The 18,731-nt window shown below is 43.5% G+C and overlaps 1 protein-coding gene across 3 annotated transcripts in view; it reads right to left on the bottom strand.

Moving 5' to 3' along the window:
* LOC129387747 (defensin-like) overlaps nt 1-18,731 on the bottom strand; it is a 328,772-nt gene that overhangs the window by 57,733 nt on the left and 252,308 nt on the right. The window lies entirely within an intron of this gene.

Genomic DNA, 18,731 nt, shown 5'->3' with positions numbered 1-18,731 from the left:
AAGCCGTTCACATAGGCCAGCCGCCCTCAAGAAGACAAAGGTCCCCTCATACGGTCAATGGGAAGGAGCACTCATGCGAACGAGAGCTTTGTGAATGACGCCCCAACTGCCGTGGAAACATATTTTCTCTAAGACAAAAAGTGGCTTCTGAAGCTTCATGAATCACGTGTCATATCTGTGAAATTGCTTCACCACTCAATGCGGGCGCAAATACATCTTACATGCCATAGTTCCTTTTTTCAGGAGATAATAACTAGATTGAATTTGTATCACCGTTGCAATGAATTTTTGTATATATATGTCGGTTTGTCCACATCTACGACTTAACGCTTGCTTGCCTATTTTTACGTGGCATACACACCGAAAGTATACTAACATCCTCATACCATCGCGAGGCCAGCGCACTGTCGATACTTTAACAAGCTTCTGCGTGGACAACCTGGATAGGCTTGTAATTGCAAGAACTTCTCATTCCTCACTTCAAATTCACTCATCAGCCCACAAGGTATGGCATTCATTGTGTAATTTTCATCCAACTGACTACACTGAACGAGCAATACAAATGCAGCAAAATGAACAAGTATTGATATTGTCCTCTTTTTCATTGCGTAAAGAAAGAAAGCCAATATGATGAGCTCACGGCGGCATGTATAACGTTACAATCTACTTAAACGGAATTCTCTGAAAGGTGATTGCCTTTGAGCCTTTACATCGTGCTTGGTTTTATTTGATTAGGCCAAATAGGAGTGGCGTTATTCTCGCGGACAACTTTCAGTGGCAACAAGGGAAAGCTACGGAGGAAAAGCACGCACAATAAAAGTGCTCATGAGAGAAGTCCCGCATACTCACCAGCGTTAGTTAAAGCTTAGTTAAAGCTGAGAAGCAGAAGACATAGACTTATTGTTAAAACAAAAGAGCAAACTGAGTCAAAGTACTACACTGTCTGTCAAATTCCACGTCTTTGTCTGGTGTTCTCTTCCATATCTGAGGCAATGCGAAACCGTCGCACATAGAAGTCACGCTTTGGGCCAAGAAGCGAAAAGTGCTCTCAAACTCGGCCAGAATACTTGGCGCAGTAGCGCCCGTGCAGAAGCTCCGTCCTCTTAGCTTTCCCTTCATTGGCAAAGAACGTCATCTGCTAGTACAGCAGTACTCATTCATGACTGCTGCGAGATTGTGGCGTACGACATGTGGGGAAAAAGTGTAAATCTTACCAAAGCAGGCTCCTGAGTAGATGCCAAATATTTCCGAAGAAATTCTAGAAAATGGCACTTTGGAGTATTGCGCCGCTCTCCAGATGTGGTCGTACACTATACGATCGCTTGCTTTTTTTTTGTAGAACAAGGCAATCAAGAGAAACAGAAAAAGATTAAAAAGGTTATTGTGCCTAAACATTTATTTTTCCTAAATTATGTACACCAAAAGTGGACGAGGATGAGGGGAGATATTTTTGAGCAATTTTCCGGTTACCAACGAATGCATTTGTCATTAGAAGAACTCTCCTTAATGACCGAGTCTTCGAAGGCTGAGTAAGCTATATGAGAATAGGGGTTACAGCTTGATTCAAGTGCCTGCATTTTGAATAGTAAGCGCCTTTTCGCAGCGGCATAACTAACCCGTATCGCCAGTGTTCATAACGGCTGTGCTGGCAGTAGAAAGGGCCGGAGAAGGAAAATAGCGATTCGTTGTTTAGATTGCAGCCTTCAGAGGCTCCCTGTGAAAAACTTGGTGGTATTTCTGTGAGCTGACATTCTAGGACCGTTCATTTTCGAGAAATCTCTACTTAAGGTGGCTGCAGTTGTAAAATGCGGTGCATGATTTTAATGGTTTGGCTTTTTTCCGAAAAGGGATTTACCAACGTGAACAGAAGAAATTAAATCAGACCTTCAGAAACTATCGCATACAGTTTGAGGGAAGGAGAGTTGCTTTAGGAACGTGGTACTCTTGTTTGAACGCATGCTTTCGCTTTTCTTAACTGGAATATTACTTATTTATCTCAAGCTCAGTGGCATGCGTTCTCTTGAATTCTAATTTAAATCAAAGTGAGATGTGTTTGCGATATTATGTACCTGTCATTTTTTCGAGACATTACTGACACGAAACGGTGAGAGCCTGTTGAACTTCGCGTCCACAATAAGCCATGGATTGGTTAGTATAGGAGGCATCCACCGACATCATCGAGGCTGCCACAGGGTTGTACAGCCAGAACAGTGAAAAGCTGCACGCTATCGTGATCCACTTATGTCTTCAAGCGCTGTAGAAGCTAATAGGACAGAAATAAGACGTATATTGGCTTCAGGCGAACACTCCTTGCTACCATGCAGAGGATATATAATACCTACAAAATGAAGGTAAAAGCAGACGTATCTAACGTTTATGTTGCGAGAGGTAACATACCCATGCTCTCGTTTGCAGTAAGTTATTTTAACTTCTTGTCTTAACTGTACGTTTCGTAATTCAAGCTGCGTCGAAAAAAACCTTTCTCTTTCGAGCATTCGTCCCATTCAGGCAGCAAACGCTACCATCATGCGAAGAGAACTTCAGAGACGGGAGACGAAATAACTGGAGCGTCGTGGAAAACCCGGCACTTGAACTCGACCTTTCATGTTTGCGCAGAAGATATAGTGCGCGTCCTGGGAAAACCACGGAAACTACCTCTCGTTGTTGTGGCCGGCAGGCGCTGCGTCCTGCCTTGTGCAGCATCAACGGGGCTTCCGGCTCACAAATCCCCCCAGGTCACTTGCGTGTCCTGTTTTTCCGTTCATTTTTCGAAATATTTTCTTGCTCAGTATCTCCCCCCCCTCTATTCCCTCTCCCCCAGGTGGCCGTCTTGTTTCTTCTTCAGTGTCGCTGGCTATTTGGAAGCAGTTCCGTGTGGTTCCACCATCCGGTCAGCTTTTTACGATGGCGCCGACTTTGTTGACGACGTGATGTATCGAAACGCAAGCTGGAGAAGGGGCTATCGGTCGCGCACCTTTTTTCGGCGCCAGCTGTCTGTTTCGGCCCAAACAGCATTACTGTTCGTGATGTCGCTTGTTTCATCGCAACTTTTTCTAACACTAAGGCCCGAGCCAATTTTACATAGTGCCCACGAACAAGAACATCAACAACAGCTAGGAGATAAATAAGCTCTAGTTTCTTGCATCATATATAGAGTAGGGGCATGCTGTGGGCCATGTACCGGTACAGACTCTGTATCATGACATTTCACGTCCACACTACGCTGAAGCCAGTATGATGCGACACAGAAGAAACCTTAATGATCGTCTTGTATTACTGCTCTTCATAAATTGATCACAGGTTTGCGATTTGTGTCGCTTTGGGGAAGTAAATGACCCACAAGGAGTTTACAAAGGAGAAATTTTTTGAACCATGGCTACGTATGTCTGCGGTGCACAAAGCCACAAAGGCGCTGCTGCGCTTTTTTATATATAACGCGACTACGTGGCACCGTTCATTACTGACTGAACGACGAATGCTTGCACGAGCCAAGCCGTTTACTTTCCTTCATGTAATTTTTTTGTCCCGCGTTCTCCTTTCCCAGTGTAGGATAGCCAACAGGCAGCCGCCTACATTGCTAAACACCCTGCCTTAAATTTATGACTTCTCTTTATCACTGTACCTGTCCTTCAGTAAACTGCAAGGGTTATCCGCCACTTAAAAATGTGCGTCCGTGGATGCGCCCCCCTTTAAGGTTACGGGTCAGCAAAACTACAAATTTAATCAAACAACGCGTAAGAACACAGTAAGAAGAGTGATTGTGGAAGGCTCTTTTTTATTAACCACTTCACAACGATTAGCCCAGCAACAATTCTCGTTCGACATTAGGGACAGCATGGCGATGACTAGCGACTCTTGTGAATACATTCTCTAGCGAAAGTAATGATTACACTGTTTTTACAACACTTGTCACGTGTTTCGGTTTGGTTCGCGGAAATGCGAACGTGGTCGATGTACCTCTCACGCAAAAGGAGCAGAGACAGCTGGAGATAACAGCTTGGATTTCTTTTCTAATTCCTGGTATGGTGAGGTGCATTCCGGGGCGAATAAAAGCCTCGAAAAACTGAAGGTTCATTTTTCAACGGAACTCACTCACACCTTGCGGCACAGACGGTGACATTTGAAGATTTTCGACGACGGTACCCTCATGTTGCAATCCTACAGTTGAGCCCATCTGCCGCGTATGTCACCTTTTTCGTCCTCTCACCCTTCTGCACCTTTTCCCCCCATGGAGGGCACTATTTCAGGGCTTCTCGTTGCTGGTCATCCAACCACAACTCTATGGACGTTTTCCGTCCACATCACCTCCCCTCCTGAAAAAGGTAGGGTTATATGTACACCTTAAGAGAGGGGAAAGAAGCGGCGAAGTTTGAAATTGCGACAGTCCACGTACCATACTGCTAATCAAGAAGGAAAGCATATAGCGAAAGAAAGGTGTACTGGTTGTAGAAGTAGGATCACTCGGATTATATAGTTTCGAATTATGAATAGCAAACTTGTTCTTTCTTGTTGTTGCTTGTTTTTCTTGCAAACAAAAATACAGTAAATAATACATACATACATACATACATACATACATACATACATACATACATACATACATACACACACACACACACACACACACACACATACATACATCATTATCATCATCATCATCATCATCATCATCAGCCTATTCATGTCCACTGCAGGACGAAAGCCCTGCGATCTCCAATTACCCCTGTCCTGCGCCATCCGATTCCAAATAGCACCCACAAATTTCCTAATTTCGTCCCCCATCTAGTCTTCGGCCGTCCTCTACTGCGTTTCCTTTCTCTTGGTACCCATTCTGTTACCCTAATGGTCCAACGGTTATCTAGTCTACGCATTACATGACCTCCTCAGCGCCATTCTTTTCTCTTAATGTATATTAAGATATCGTCTATGCCCGTTTGCTCTCTGATCCAAACTGCTCTCTTTCTGTCTCTTAAAGTTATGCCTAGCGTTCTTCGTTCCATCGTTTTTTGCGCGGTCGAAGAGTCCTTAAGCTTGCCTCACTCGAGAGGGTTCGGGTGTTAAACGTTGCAAGGGTCAGTTTCCATTGGCGGCCTGTCCGAACCCAGATATTCTTAGCACCCTCTGCTGCGTTGCAAGTCTGACCGCCACCTTGGTGAGGTGCTCCGCAGCCACTGGGGACTGAGGGCCATTTCATTGAGGAGATCATTGCATTAGTGAGGTACATACATTCATACATACATACATACATACATACATACATACATACATACATACATACATACATACATACATACATACATACATACATACATACATACATACATACATACATACATACATACATACATACATACATACATACATACATACATATGCATTCGTCGGGGTAGATGAGCGGATACGGCCTTGCGCTGCTGAGCTCGAGGTCTCGGGTCACCCACTACGTGATGCTTCAAAATCATATCAACGTTTGTTGCGCAAGACCCCAGAATTTAATTAACTCTTAAGATTGATCTGCATGCAAATGTGCCATACAATTTTTCCTAAAAGAAAAGGCCCCTTTCAAAGCGACTTCGCCGAGCGACGAGAGACGGGTGCCGATAGCTTGAGCGAACTGTGAAGCATTAAACAGGTAGGAAGCAAAATGATGCATGTCGTGAACCACTAAACGAGTAAAATAGCATACAGAAAACGTTTTGCAACAGCAAAAAACGTGCGCAGCTTGCACTCGTGGTGCCAGACTGGAGCCAACAGCGGAGTTTGTGATCACCTAGCTTTCTCATGGCCTGCCTAAGTTATTTCTAGGTTATAAGAAGTTATGCTAGGTTTGGCTAAGTTGTTGTCTCGGCGGGCTAGACGCTGGAAGTTTTCGAGCAGACGCAGACCTGGATCGTTTTTTCGGTGACGTCGAGCGTTAAGGCGTCGACTCTCGAGTTTCCTGGACTGAAAGTCGGGATCCTCGACTTGGCGTCGCCTCTTCTCAGCCGCAGCTACGGCGCAGTGCTCCGGGTCAACTCGGCGGCGACGCATCACTTCTCGCTTGGTAGTACGGCGCTCTTCCTGGTAAGCCTCTTCCTCTTCGAGCGTCTGGACTTTCTTCGGTCTTCCCGTGCTAGCTGCAGGTACGCACGGAGTAGAGGAGGCGAGAGGTGTGTTGCCGCGCTGTCTGTTCCGAGCTTTTATTCCCCTGTGACGTCACGACTAAGCCCTACGCGCGTGCAGTGCGAGGAGGTTACGTGGCCCGGTGCTCTCGCAGGTGGCTGCCCGGCAACGCGAGGCGGTGCACAGCTGGGCTGAGTTTTCTGCTCACGCTCCACGGCGGAACTAAAAGCTTAAACAGCTCCGCTGTTAAAACTTCAGCTTCCTTTCACGGCTATGTTGAATGAGTATTACGGTGGTTTCGGAAGCAGATGACAGGAACAGTGCACGCTTTCTCTGACTTCACTGCCTCTTACTTCTTTCGGTTTTGACTAGCGGCAAGGTAAGCCGCTCGGATAACCCGTTATGTTCCTCTAGCTTACAGTAGTCTACGTTATTTGTACTAGCAACATCGCTAGTATGTTATTTAGTCTGGTTGTTATCTTGCAGTGATCACACGCAGCGATATCATTGTCATTCTTAGAAGTAATAGAAACTGCAACGGTGGGCTTCTTTAGGAACGGCTATTACCAGCAGAAAGCACTACTCAGCAATGAAAGAAAAAAAAAAAAGCCTGGATGAAGCAAGATGAAAACAAGAAACAACAAAATAATAAAACCTACATTGTACATATTATAAAACAAGCCACGATCACACAAACACCGTAATCGCGGGCACAAGCGCCGGAAATACGGCTCAGTTAATTAATGCAGCCATCCCATCAGATTTGGAAAATCCCAAGCAACTCTTAGCTGACGCAATCGTCGAAGCTCACACGCAAGCTTCATAAATGGAATGCATAACACTGAACTGAACAGTGTCATGGTGAACTGTGTCCATGATGGGGGTTCGAAAAAGGTACTTGTACTAAGGACGGATCAACCAACCTGCGGGTTATTCTAAATAACTGTGGCGAGTATAGTAAAGGAAGTTATGGGTGACACTTCAAAAAATTGTATTCTTGTATTATATATTGTGTTCTACCGTTACCGATAACTGTTGAGGATTCAACACTTATTTTGCTACAGTTGGTCCAACTCTAGCAGTCCAGCTTTCTAAATTTAATATCTAACCTCCTCCACTACCAAACCCAATAGTAAACTCGTTTGTTCTTGGAGAGATGGTCATTGCTGACAATATTTCCACTATTTCAAATATGCCAAACAATAATGCTACTGGGACAGGTGGTATTCTGGTGAGGTTGCTTAAGGATAACATTGATATTTTGCTACCAGAATTATGTCGCACATTCAATCATCATATGGAAGAACCTAAGTATCCAACTTGTTTAAAAACTGCTAAAGTAATTCCCATTCAAAAGGAAGGTGATCCCTCTGGCTCTTTGAACTACAGACCAATATCTATTTTAAGTATCATAAATAATATTTTCGAGAAAGTTATATCAGTATGGATAAGAACGTTTCAACATAAATACAAAACCATTCGTAATCAGCAACATAGTTTCACATCTCGGTTCTCCTCGGCTACTGCAGCTACCACGTTATCGCAAAAAATAAACATGACATTGCAACACAGTAAGCTAGTTGTTGTTATCTTTCTTGATTTAAAGAAAGCATTTGACACTGTGGAACATATTGTTTTATTAGACAAGCTTAAACACTATTTCTGTCGCGGGAAAGTATTTCATTTGCTTTCAAGTTACATTGAATTAATATCGTTGCCAGGTCGGGCCAATCAATAATATTACATCCTCTAAAGAAAATGTTTGTACTGGCGTTCCGCAGGATTCTGCTTTAGGTCTCCTTCTTTTTTGTTTTCATAATAATGGCGTACAACAAATGCCTGACTCTGCAGAAGTAATAATGTTCACCGGCTACACATGTTTTATTGTTATAGCGGATGAGGTCGACGAACTTAGTAAATACGTAAACATTCAGCTAAACAGAATTTCGGACTGGCTCTTAGAAAACAGGGTAACACACACACACACACACACACACACACACACACACACACACACACACACACACACACACACACACACACACACACACACACACGCACACGCGCACACGCGCACGCACACACACACACACACACACACACATACACACACACACACACACACACACACACACACACACACACACACACACACACACACACACACAAAACCAAATATGTGACATTCCAGTCTGGCTGGAAAATTGTAGATACCACAACATTAAGCCTAACGATAAATAATGTCATACTCGAACAAACTACTTTATTCAAGTAACTCAGCGTGATCTTCGATCAGCACTTGTAATGGGCAAATCACGTAAACAGTGTTTACTCCAGGTTAGCATTTGGGTGCTACGAATTCATGCTCGCCAGCACTTCGACGCCAAAGTTTTGCGCTTTATGGACTTTGTTTTTATAGACAGTCATCTAAGGTGCTGTATGTAAGTGCTCTTGGGGCCGGTCATATAAAAGCATGTTAAATCCAATTAGGAAACTTCGAAAACGAGTGACTAGAATTATGTCGCTAAACATTCTGTAAGAAGCCAACAAACACTGACACCAAGGGCAACATAGGGAAAATTACTTGTGCTCAATAAATGAAATAAAGAAACGATAAATTAATGAAAATTAAAGTGGTTGAAAAACAACCTGCCGCAGGGGGGAATCGAACCCACAACCTTCGCATTTCGCGTGTGATGCTCCACCAATTGAGCTACCGCGGCGCCCCCTCTCTTCTCGTCTAAACATTCTGTGCACATGACCTCATTGTTCAACCAGTATCATGTACTACCATTTGATTTACTACGCGAACAGAGCTTATCAATGTGAGTTTATAGGGTCGTGAGGTACAACCACCCTTTAACGCTTCCACATTTTATTCTTCTTCTTGTGAAACCAGAACTGTTAAAGCAGGACATTTTAATCTTGCACCATGTAATAATGCCATATGGCGAATGTCTTCTAGAATTTACGGGCATCAAAATTTGGTATAAACTGCCAGAGGTAATCATTAATTCCTCAAAATTCCAAGTTGCTCTCAGACAATACTACTTAACCTTGCTAACATCACAATAATTTGCACAGATGCCATAATCTGTTTTTATTACACCGATCCAATAATCACGTCTTTAGATTATACAGTGGTCATTTGGAGATGCAGTGCTGTGTTTGTTGTGCTAATATTGTAAAAATGAATTATGCATTCTGGTATGCTTTTAAGAACATTATAAGCTTGAATTATAAAGCACTTGTTCTACTGTGCACAGCACAGTAACTTTAATATCCTTGCTCTTATTGTATGTAATTTACCTACCTAATGTTATAGTTTGTTAATCGCAATATTTATTTGTAAAATACCTCACAAGGCCCTACAAGGGAACTGAGTGATGGGGGCATACAATCAAGTACATACAATCTAGTAACAACAATAAAAAAACAGCAGGCAAGTGCACAGCCTAAATGTCAGAGAAACATATCACCTACATAAAGCTGCATACGAGTACAATAAAAAGGAAATCTATAAGTTTGTAACAAACGTATAACAGTGCAAGAAAAAGGTAGAAAAGATAACACAGAACAGTGAATGTGATATTCATGGTTAACAAGGGTTAAGCGAGTTCAGTGAGTGCTTGAATTTTTCACGGTCAGCATCCGCAGCTATGTTGTCGGGGATGTTGTTCCAGAGCCGAATGGCACGTGGGATTGCAGACGAGTTAAATGCTTCTATTTTACCATAGATGCGCGTGAAGCTATGATGATTGTATACTCTGTGCGACGTGTGCGATGACGTTTCTAGGTGTAGGGAATGTTTGTTAGTGTGGTGGGCGTATTTATGAAATAATGACAAAAGGGCTATGTCGCGACGATTACTTAGCAGCTGAGGTGAAAGGTGAATCTTTATTTGAGTTATGCTAGAACGGTAGTCATGATTCCCGGAAATGAAACGTGCGGCTCTATTTTGGATTTATTCCAGCATGGTAATTAAGTAATTTTGGTGGGGAGACCAGACTGGAGCGGCGAACTCAAGTCGAGGGCGAACAAATGTTTGAAATGCCAGTTTGCGGATAAGTGGAGGTGAGTTCTGAAGGTTACGTCGCAGGTAACCCAGTGATCGAGAAGCACTGGCACAGATGGTGGTAATGTGAGAAGTCCAGGAGAGGTTTGTTGAAAGATTTGCGCCCAGATATTTAAATGATGAGGTCCGAGATAATGGGACATTTCTAATACAGTAAGAATAGTCCAAGTTAGTGCGCTTGCGGGTGAAGGACATCACTTTACATCTTGATGAATTTCGAGTCATTAGCCAGGGGTCACACCAATTAATAATTTGGTTAAGATCATTTTGGAGGATCAGGTGGTCATCGGAGGTGTTAATAGAACGATAGATAACGCTGTCGTTAGCGAAAATGCGCATGCATGATGATAAGTTATTGGGTATGTCATTAATGTATATCAGAAAGAGTGAGGGACCAAGAACGCTTCCTTGTGGTACACCGGATGAAACATCTGAAAGGGGCGAGGAGAAGCTGTTAATGAAAGTAAACTGTCGCCTGTTAGAAAGAAAATTTCGAAGCCAGGATAGAGTTAGTGAATCAAGTCTTAATGATGATAACCTCAAAAACAGGCGACAATGAGTTACGCGGTCAAAAGCTTTAGAAAAATCCAGAAAGCTGCTGTCAGTTTGAAGGTTTGAGTCCATGTTAAAATGTAAATCTGTCGTAAATTCAAGCAGTTGCGTTTCGCACGACAAACCTCTCCTGAAACTATGTTGATTATGAAAAAAGAAGTTGTTCGATTCTAGATGTTGGTAAACATGAGATGCAATAATATGTTCCATCATTTTACAGCATATGCACGTTAGTGATATCGGTCGGCAGTTTTCAGCTAAGTTTTTGTCAGCGTCCTTGAAGATGGGTATGACTTTGGCTGTTTTCCAATCTTGGGGTATCTGATCTGTCATTAAAGATTGATGAAACATGTGAAATAAAAACTTGCTAGTTACTGATACTGTATCTTTAGTAATTTAGAATTTATTTTGTCAATACCTGCTGAAGACGAAACTTTCCACTTATTAATAAGGTGAACAATACCATCAATAGTTATGTCAATAGGTGCGAATACATACTATTCTGTATACCATTCTTATCTCTTCCATTGTTGTCATGACATACGTTCTTGTCTTTGTGTCACATATTCCTACTATGCTAGGTTTTGCCTGATTTTGTTTATCGGACCTTCAACTAGGCATTGGCTGCATGTCCGGTAAGTGTTTGTTTACTGTATTTTGTGATATGGAAATAAATACATCCTCTTCTCTTCTAAAAACAACACGCAACTGGGACCCAGAAGCAGTCAATGAGAAAACTGTCCACAAAGCAGTCGCGAAGGATTGCCTTTGCTCATCGGGGTACTACGATGATTCACGCACTATGCTCACTGATAGAGGGCGTCCATCAAGAAGGATAAAAGGGTTATCCATGCGATCGCGGTCTTGTACATATCTTAGGTTTTCCACCAGGTGGGTGAAACCGTGTGACCATTGCTTGTAAAAAGAAGCTGTGTTCCGTAAGGATGGTGTGTTTTCCTTTGTGCACGCTTGTGCGTGTGCGTGCGTGCGTTCGTGGGTGTTTCAAAGGCCAACTACTTCTTAGAAAGTGTCTTGATCTTGGATTTTGTATTACTGCAACCGAAGAGCTAGCTCAAGAATGTTTGTCTGTACGTGACAGGCAGTTTCCTTCACGATTTTCCTGCCCTGTGGCTTTTGCACGAAGACAGTGTCGGTGGTATGAAGGACGCCCGAAGGACAAGAACAGAGGACGCGCAGGGCCCACCCGCTGTACACTGTATGCTTAACAACGTCCAGCCGACTAGCGTGTCAACATACCCTTATTAAATTTAGCTTGCCCATTGGTTTATTGATGGCTGGGCTACTGCCAAACCATGGTATAGATCTTTATTTATATTGTGTTTGTCTAGCTGTCTCGTTTTCCGTCTCTTGACACAATTGATGGCAGACAGGAGTGCACAGTTGACATGATTTTTATAGCTTCTAACAATACGCCTGATTATGGACCTAAAGAACACCTATCCGCATGCGCGCGTGTGGTATGTGTGTACGTGCATGCGTGCGTGCGTGCGTTCGCGAGCTATTACAATTACGAACTCAATTAAGCGTTGTGGGGTTCTCATTTGGGCTCTTGGGACAAAGGAACGACAACACAGTAGTGCAAACAATCACAAGGGCATTTATTGCACCTTTCATAGGCTAATACCTGCTAGCCGAGTTGCTATCCACAAAACATGCCGATGGGCGCGCGACAAATCGCGTAAGTTCGACTCACCGCGACCGCATAGCGAGCGAATAGGTTCGCACCATGCTGTACACCAGCGGCTGGTCGTTCGCGCGTACGCCCACGCGAACGGTGGCGCGTTCAAACGATTGTGTTCGTCCATTCCGGGGTAGGCTTCGCGAGACGATCTCGCAGAAGCATGGATGAGCGCACGCGCAGAACGTCCGCGCTGCTTGCCAATACCGAGCCAAAGAGGAAGAGCCTTCTTCTTGCGCCCATGTAACCCCGTCGTTAGGCGGCGTTAGCAGAGCCACACTCGCGCCATCTCTCGTACTACCCTGCAAGCATACCGACCGCGGCCGTAACGCCACGCGGCGAAGCTGGGTTACAGGAGACAGGAGCTATGCAGAAAAACAACATATCAGGGGACGCGTGAGAGTGGCGCATCCCCACAGCGTATATTGCTAGTGTTCGAGTATGTTTAGCTGCCTGATTTCTAATGTTTGCAATTCAGACACTCTCAGCAAAAACGACGAGGCATGAAAGTCGTCGCAAACATCTGGTCTCGCCTCAGTATACAGCACGAGGCACTCAATCTCCAGAGTCATTCTTCAAAAAGCAGATAACATGTCTTCATTATAGGTCTGCAAAATTTATGACTTTTTTAGGTAGCATTGGCTTTCTAAGAAACCTTGCTAAGTGCGGACATGCGTGCTCTGATGCGCCTATTTTCTATAAATGTATAGAGTGCAAATAGTAAAAGAAGATTCATTTGTTTACGCCTATCTCCCAGTCCGTTTCGTCTCTTCTCCCAAGCTACTGTCGCTGAACTGTTCGTACTCTGTTTCATGGTGAGCTAGGGCTTCAGCGTAATCTCATTAGCTCTGCCGCTAGGCGCCGCCAGGTGTCAGCGCTGCTGCCCGGGACGAGGAAGGCGGCTGCCCAAACACCGCCATAACAGCGCGAAGAGGTTTGCCCCGTAATTAATTTACGGTCGACAGCGCTTGCTCTTCGGAAGGCCTGGAAGTTCTCCCAGGAATTGAAAGGCTCAACCAAAAAAGACGTCGTTTGCCGTGATTTTACTATCTCATAGTTCGAATAGAGGGTGTTCTGTTTGGACAATTTGCTGAAGAACTGTCACCTCTGCAAATAATATTAATGTTGTTAGGAAAGTGAATGTGTCCGTAATTTTTCGCTTTAGCCGGGCTCCGTATGTATCAGACAGATTTAAGTATAGCAGCCTACCAGATGAAGATGTCGCAAGCAACACTCTTCCAGCAACTCCATTGCATTTTAGAAAAAAAAAAAAGATACAGCGTACTGCTACTAGGGCACACAAATCTACAAAAAATCTGACACAGAATGTCTGTTACTCCGGTTTGCATATAGGGACGCTTTCTAAAACCCTATATAACGAAAACATGTAACACTACTATTGCTTATATATTTGCAGCCATGCTACTCACGCACCTTATATTGGTATCGTTAAGTAGAGGAAAAAAGCCTTTACTAGAGAATGCATGTGCCACGTGCCACGCATGACGCAATAGGAGCTAAATTTAGCCTCGTGCGCAGCGTGCAGGGAGGCGTAGCTCGGCTGTGCGTTTGTCGATCCGAGCGCGAGTGGTCGCGTTTGAGAGAGATCACTTTCCCCTATAGCAGGCATAATTAATCAAACTGAAACAGGAGTTCATCGTGAGGTAGTAAGACCTACGAGTCTGCAATTTGTTGCAGTAGTTTCACGCTTGCTCGGTTATGGCGCCCCAGCGTTCGACACGTACATACGCTCCAGAAATTGCGTGTAGGTATTCGGGCACCAAGACAGAGAGAGACCCGACGCCTTTGACCATGGCGTCTCCAAAGAGAACACAAGTGCAGGAGACTGAGGCATGCGCAAGAGCTCGAAGCATCTGCGAATGCGGATGGCTCCAGCGGCGCAGCGTATAGTCTAGAACGCCACCTGTAAGGGGGTCACTTCTCTGCGCTATACTGTAGGAAAGCTCTCTGCAAAGGAAGCGGGCCCACTACGAATTGCCAGTATGATTTCCAAATTACACCGTAAGGCGCTCAGTATCTGGTTTATGGGTTGAGCATATGCACGTTTTTTTTTTTAATGCGTGAACAAACGTAAGTTGTGTAAGTGGCTGCGTAATTTTTGTATGCTGTTGTACCCATACCCATTCTGTAGCACTGACGAGACGTTTCACGTACCCAACTGCATGCGTCGTCGTCTCTAATACAGCCTACCCGATAAAATAAATTTAATTATCAAATGCGCAACGTGCCCTAACGCTTTGCACGCATGCTCGAAGTGAACAAAAAGTCATCGTGAAATATTCCTGCCACTGTCGACTTGCTTTTCAGGTTGTAATCTTTAGAGTGGCAGAGATGAAATTTACAGCACAGACTGTGGCCCACGATCTGAAAGGAGAGTCAAAACGCGCTGTACCCACACACTCGCATTTCTCCTCGAGGAACTAAATATTACTACTGATTGCAACATCAATGCTGGAAGAAGTATAGAAACGCATTTTTGACATTAAATAATCTTGATAAATAAATAAATAAATAAATAAATAAATAAATAAATAAATAAATAAATAAATAAATCAGCGCTTCTTGAGGATAATAATTCACGAAGGCGACTCGGTCTTTAACGCACATAAACCCCGACAAATATTATTACTGCATTTGCTTTTACAAAGAGAAGTTGTTTTGACGAGACGTTGCTACGGGTTAAAGGCGTCAGTCTCCCTTGTCCGTCACTGCTGGAGAATTCTCTTGTAGCATCACCGCTTATTGTACGAGAATATCGCAATTTAAAATGTTTGCGAAGCACAACAAAGCGACAAGTTCTTTCTCAAGGAATGCGTCCTCTCAGGCTAATATTACCACGCATTTGGAGGCCGCGAATATGCAGAATACGCATGTTTCTCAAAGTATTTGCGTAGGAATCTCACAGGCTCTTACAATACTTTTTCTCTTTCTTGACAGAGATTTAAGAGCATGAGGAGGACGAGGCGGCAGGTAAGATTTCGCGTGCACCGTGCGGACAGAATAACAGACAACTACAAGTCGACATTCAGGTGCAGGTCTGTGAGCAGTTGCTGCTATTTATTGCTTAGAACACTCTATAGAGAGTGAATTCAGAAGCCTTTCATTACGGGTCTCTTCAACACCTTCTTCTCTTGAAAATATGACCACTCAATACAAAACACAGGCGTTTTCTTCGATTTATTCGTCGTTTCTCGAAGTGTAAACACTCATTGACGCAGATTTATTTCCTTCTTTTCGCTACCAGAATGTGGGCTATAAGATGTCTGTTCTGTTCTGTTCTACCTATATTAGAACGTTCTCGTTGTCATGGAACATGGCCGCTCTCTTCTATGTCCTAGGAAATAAAGAGGTAAGCAATGTAAAGGGGTAAATATTCTTTGAAACAACAACGAGAAACTTGGTCCTCATTTAAACTTTCTTCCTGGTAAAAAGTGTCGACACTCCAGGATTTCTGAGCGAACTTTAGCTTCATGGTTCCACCCGGATCAATCAAGCGTGCGTCAATACCTATTGAAGAAAACGGGAAATGTCCCCTGTTTCACTTCTTTTGAATGTGACGAAATAGCTCTGCCGCAGCTGCGTAGTCTATAGCGCTGTCGAAAAATAACCGCCTTCCGCAAATCATAGCTCATAAGATTCGGCACAGAAGAGCACACAAACAAAGAAAATGAACTGTGGCATTTTGAGCGAGCATGAAAATGCTTCCTCAAAACATCGAAGTCCATATTTGATAACGTAAGATCACCATCGAGGTCATGAGTTCTGCTGCAAAATTGGCAATATTTGCCGCTGACTTGACTTTAACAGCAATAAAGAAAGAAGACATAAAGTCCAAATGGAGAGGAGGGGAGGTTTGTTATGGATGTCTTTGTAAATGTCTATTGTGGGTAGTACGCCAATTTTATTTATCCTGTCTTGTGCTTAAAGAAAATAAACACCAAAACACATGCACTTGCATGGATAGCTAAATCGACAACAATTTAATTAAGCCAACTCTCACACTTACGCTTTTTCTTACCTCAAGGTGCCGTTTTAGGCCCCTCCTTTTCTTAATATACATTGCTTACCTTCTCCTTACTCTTTCTTCCAAAACACGCTCTTTGTCGATGGCTGCGTGATTTAAGGCCCGATCGCCGCATCAAATTATGCCTCTATTATGCAGCATAACCTTATGCTAATGAAAAAAAATGTTGGAGGAGATGGCTAATGTCTTTTACGTAAGCAAGTCAGTGGTATCCTTTTTTCACAGTAGACTGAACAGTACATCAAATACGTATGCGTTCTTAACAAAACAGCACTGTTCCCGACTGATGTATTTAGGTGTGTAGGTCTGTACATTTCTCCAGATCTCACAGGGTCTTTCCATATTAATAACGTTCTGGATTGCGCTAATCGTGTTCTTGGTGTTTTACGGCGTAACATAGCTTGAGTTCCGCCTAATACAAAACTTTTCTCCTACGAAAGCCTGGCGCGACGTAAGCTGGAATACACACCTGCTGTGTTTGACCGTTACCAATCAAACTTAACACCCTCGAGCCTCTCAAGAACAAAGCCACACAATTCATAGTTTCTGGTTATTGTTTTAGCACCAATGTTTCGGCTTTAAAATAGCAGCTTGATTTATTCCTGCTAACCTTTCACCGTAGAATTGCCCATCTTTGACTTTATCAAAGATTTCATTTTTCCTCGCTTCATGACAACACGTTCATCACACCAGCTCATCCCATCACTACAACCAGCCATGGGAACACGGTGTAACCATCACGGGCCCGTACCACTACGTATCTGCTATCTTTCTTTCTGCAGATTGCGCAGGACTGACTGGGATGATCTTCCTGCTCTCATCGCATCTACAACGGAACTTGCTTCCTTGATATATCTTCTTGCCGATCCACAATTATCATCACAAAATCAACCGTCAACAACGCCCACCGCTCGTGTAATGTCCGACATTAGGACCTTTCAGGTAATAATAAATGAACAGCAACAGTGAATACAACAAAACGTACAAGAATGAGGAGTAGGCGTAGCTCCGTAAAATATTGAATGCGGTATCAAAAACATTATACATTACGTTCTACAACATACCGAGAACGCTTCAGCAATGGGCGTCACCAAATTCGGCATAAAGCACCATGAACATCAAAAAAAAAAACGAAAATGTCAGATAGGGCGAAAATAAATGTGATTGCTTAACACACAATGGACTAGGAGTAGAAGTGTAAATAACTGGAGTCCCTACGGCTATTGCTGTCAATGGGAAACCTGACAGCTCTTCTGCAAACACTCAAACACTCCAAGCCACAAAGTTTTCAAGCGTATAAATCACCTCCATGACGCCTCCGTGTAGCAGCACTTCCAGTTCTTCTTAGTTCGAAGCCTCGGGCTCACACGAAAAATAAAAGCTGTGAAGTGTAAACTAATTATGTGCCAGGGCCCGGGTAGTCTGACTCCACGCCAGAGCTCGTTTCCTATTGATGCGCTGAGCAGCAGACGTTGACACCCCGTTGCACGTAGAGGAAGAGCTAATTAGCTTACTCCTCCCCCCCCCCCCCCCCCCCCCCCTCCGCGGGTTAGAGACCACCACAAGACAATACTCGAACAGCCGAACGGGAAGTTGGAAATTCGGCTAAGTTGAAGACAGGCGAAATGAAACAGGCCTTTTCCTTTTCCACCATTGTTTCCAGAAAGAAACGCGAAGTTCACGTTGTGCATACTCCCTTTTCGACGTATATTGTCTCAGCGGAGTTCGTACAAATGTCGACGCAGGCGCAGTGCGTGACGAGTTTGCATTGCACCGAACCTGGCGACACGTGAAACGAAGGTAGCGAGGAATTTCGCAATCATATTCTGGGTGGTTTGATTCCCGGCTTATGCTTGTTATGTTCAGTAGCTACGTCCTCGAAGTTTCGCTTGTACTGTGAGCAACCAAAATGTCAATGTACAAAACCTCAGTTAAGGAAAAGTGTTTACTACACATTACACGTTGCGTTGAGTGAGAAAAATGAGGGAAAGCGAGGGGCTCAAAATTTAGTCGTAGCAGTATAAAGCCAACCGACCGTGAGTGCAAGGAAAGCTTATGGGAAATTTACCTTTTCTTTAATTGAAATATAAAAGGAAATATGAATCATGTTTAATTTGCTATAAGCGTCATATTTGTTTACTTGTTTACTTACAGCATACTGCAGACCTTAAATGGGTCCTTGCAGGAGGGGCAAAATAAATAGACAACTACAATAACAACAAAAAAGCACAACAAATTACATTGCAGTAAACAAAATA

The sequence above is a fragment of the Dermacentor andersoni genome, chromosome 2, assembly GCF_023375885.2.
Source record: "Dermacentor andersoni chromosome 2, qqDerAnde1_hic_scaffold, whole genome shotgun sequence".
Taxonomy (NCBI): Eukaryota; Metazoa; Arthropoda; class Arachnida; order Ixodida; family Ixodidae; genus Dermacentor; species Dermacentor andersoni.
This window is presented reverse-complemented; position numbering and strand designations above follow the sequence as displayed.